Raw genomic sequence first — 3540 nt, forward strand, 5'->3', positions numbered from 1 at the left:
GTTTAAGCCTCAATCTTTTCACTTAAGAAATTAGAATGTTCATTATTAAAGTAAACTTTTCTATCAAAATAATATTTGGGGAACACTGTCCAGAGTAATAATAGAAAAAAAATCGAAAAAATGTAAACTCTTAAATATTTTAGTAGAAATGCAGTTATGTGAACTTGTATCAAAGCAAAAATACAAAAGGATGACAGTGAATAGAGTAAAATATGAAATAAAATTTTATTTTGCGGTAATCACATATTGCAAAATTTATTAATTAATCATCAAATAGTTGGGATTGTAGTTTAGGGCTCTGAAACTATACTGTGGTCTCCCATCCAATTACTAACCAGGCCCGACCCTGCTTAGCTTCCAAGATCAGATGAGATTGGGCGCATTCAGGGTGGTATGGCCGTAGACTGAAACTATACTATGGTATTAGGAGTGCTGTGAATAATAGCCGAATAAGAGCAATAAAGTGCCTTAACCTCTTTGGTATTACACATAAGGCAAAATAATGTGATTATTACTGTACAATCTGTTTTTAAGACAATAGCATAAATAATTCACTTTTCAAAGTTTGATATTATTTACATAAAATATAAGGTACTAATGAAAATATGGTACTCTGTACAGTCACAAACCCCGAGTTCATTAGAACTGTCAACTACCAATCTGCACGAGAGTATTTAACTGAATATACATTTTTGAAATAGCTTTTGGGGCCAGAAGGCCTGAGTTTCTTACTGTTCCTCAGTTTCCTCTCATCTGCTAAATGAGGCAACTATGCCTACCTCAGTATTGTTGTCAGGATTAACAGAGTTCCATATACTTAGATCACGGCCTGAGGAGTAATACCTAAATGTTAGTTATTATTTATAAAACTCATAAAAATGCACATGAATTTATACCCATAAGAAAAAGTTGTTAGAAAGTATTGGCTTAAAGTGTACTCTATCAGGGCTGAGGCAAGCACTTTATTATAAGCTACACCAATCTGAAGTTTGAGTATTTTCTTGGTGCACTTAAATTTTATCTGAGGTTAGAGATATAAAAGCATATTATATACTAAACATGTGTAGGGTTAACACTAATCTGGTCGAATACAATAAGCTTGTCACCCCCAAAGAATGACAGAATAAAACTGGTTTATAACAGAGTAGGCGGTCTACCTTAGAACTGCAAACGAAACAAAGGAGAGAAGGAGACCGTGTGGTGTGCACCTACTGAGGGGCAAAGGGCTCTCTGGTTCTTAAAGGCTTCGCATTCCCTTTCTGCTCTTTGGCAGCACGACTACTGAGAGAGACTTCAGTTTCAGGCAAACAACAGCATATTTACCACAAGATGTGGCAACAGATGTCAGAATTAATAGCTAATGAATTCGATGTCAAAGAGATTCACGGGCAGTAACTGTGGGAGGGAATCTCTGGGTGCACGCCGAGGGCTAGCGACTACGTCAAGGGCGTCAGCGCTCCTCGCCAGGCCCCGCGCCAGGGATCCAGGGCAGCGCCCGCGGCCAGAGCGCCGCCCCTCGCCCGCCGGGGCTCCAGGGGGCCTTTCCTGCCCGAGCCCCCAGATCACTACAGTTGCGTGGCTTCTGTTGAGGCCGCGGGACGGACGACGTCGTCGCCTCCCCTGCACGATGCTCGGCTCCCGAGGCCTCTCTGGCCCTGGAGTCTGTAGGCGTCCGGTCGGGAACCGGAGCGTGGTGGCGCGAGCCTTGGGCCGGCTGTTTCGGGGTTACTAAGAAGCAAGTGGAGGGGCTGTCGCCCCGAAGGCGTTGTGCTGCCTAATGTCAGTGCTGTGCCAGCTTGCATTATTTCCTTGCTTTCTGCATACACAGGTCTTAATTTTCCCTTCGTTTCCGTTCAGAATCATCACGTAACCTCTTGGAAGACATTTTAAAAATGCCTTTAAAGTCAATATCGTTACCACCTCAGAAAGCGACCCTACGTCAGCGCATGCGCACTCAGTGACCACTGCGTCACCGCGGGACAGTGCTTCCCAGTGGTCTCAGGTTACAACCCAATTTCAGAATGTTAAAATGTGAGGGAATACGAGAATTGGAGTCTTTGAAGTGTTATATTACTATTTACAAGCATGAACTAAGGTCGAAAGTTCACATTTGCTTTTTTTAGAACTGAAAGACTCAGGTAAAAATGAATAGAAGTACTTTAGTAGATGCAAAGATAGTAGAGTCAAACTTGTAAAACATTTTTTAAGTACAATTATACGTTGATATTATTTTGAAATTTGAATTTTATACTTTGTAATATGTAATGTACTTGTTTCCATGTCAGTATAGCTACTTGAGCTTTTGTAACATAATATGGTCAGGGCAAGAGCCAAGTATTTGGGGGTCTAAACTTTTACAAATTGGGGACACTCTTCAAGAAGATTTAAAAATTAAGTATGGAAGTGAATATTATTTTGATAAGAAATCACAACAAATTATGGAAGAAGAGGTGGTATGTATATGCAGTGGAATATTATCCAGCTATGAAAAAGAAAGAAATCTTGCCATTTGCAACAACACGTACGGAACTTGAGGGCATTATGCTAAGTGAAATAAGTCAGAGAATGATGAATACCATATGATCTCAGTTACACTTGAAATCTAAGAAACAAACAAAACCAAGCTTATAGATAAGAGAACAGACTGATGGTTATCAGAGGCAGGGGCTAGAGGAAGGAGTGGGCAAAACTGGTGAAGGGGGTCAAAAGCTACAAACTTACAAAATAAAAAAGTCATGGGGATATAATGTACAGAATGAAAATGATAGTTAATAATATTGCACTTTTGAAAGTTGCTCTTGTAATTCTTTTGTCCATTCATGGAGGTTGGTTGCTGTTATCTGGGATGATCACTTGAATTTTGTATTTTGACTCTTAAGACACATAAATATCTATGTATTTACTTTTGTAACATTTAACTTCTAATTTCTCTACCTTTTAACTTGACAGGATTTTGACAGGGAAATGCCTTTGAAATTGACTTTAAAGACCTTTAGGCTAAATGGTATCTTGCAATTTTTTCATTTTTAAAACCATAAAATGCCCATGGAAATTTGAAATTGTACCCGATTGAAATTGGCATTCTTGAACGATTTTGTCTAACTTAGGTCACAAGTTATGGAATCATTCTATTGGCATCCTCCCTTAAGCCAGAAATGCCTTTTTGTCCTTTTTTTTTTAAGATTTCATTTATTTTTAGATAGGAAGGGAGAGAGTCAGAGAAACATCAATGTGTGGTTGCCTCTTACGTTCCTCCTACTGGGGACCAGGCCCACAACTCAGGCATGTGCCCTGAGTGGTACTTGAACCAGTGATCCCTTGCCTCAAAGGCTGGCACTCAGTCCACTGAGCCACATTGGCCAGATCCAGAAAATCCTTTCTAATCATGTATTTAATATTTACTAAATTTTACCTTTTCCACTGATAAAGTAAGTGAATCAAAACAACAATCCTTTGAAAAAGGATTCAAAAGTGATATAGGCTATTCAATTCACCATCTTTACTCAACTTCACGGTAATTTTTCTCCTGTGTACCATTAT

At 39.3% G+C, this 3540-nt stretch overlaps 1 pseudogene; it reads right to left on the bottom strand.

Annotated features, from left to right (window-relative positions):
- Positions 1-287: 287 nt before the first annotated feature.
- On the bottom strand, positions 288-405 carry LOC118974993 (uncharacterized; annotated as a pseudogene).
- Positions 406-3540: the final 3135 nt, after the last annotated feature.

This window comes from Sturnira hondurensis, unplaced genomic scaffold (genome assembly GCF_014824575.4).
Source record: "Sturnira hondurensis isolate 20B ecotype Veracruz unplaced genomic scaffold, ASM1482457v3 Scaffold0020080, whole genome shotgun sequence".
NCBI lineage: Eukaryota > Metazoa > Chordata > Mammalia > Chiroptera > Phyllostomidae > Sturnira > Sturnira hondurensis.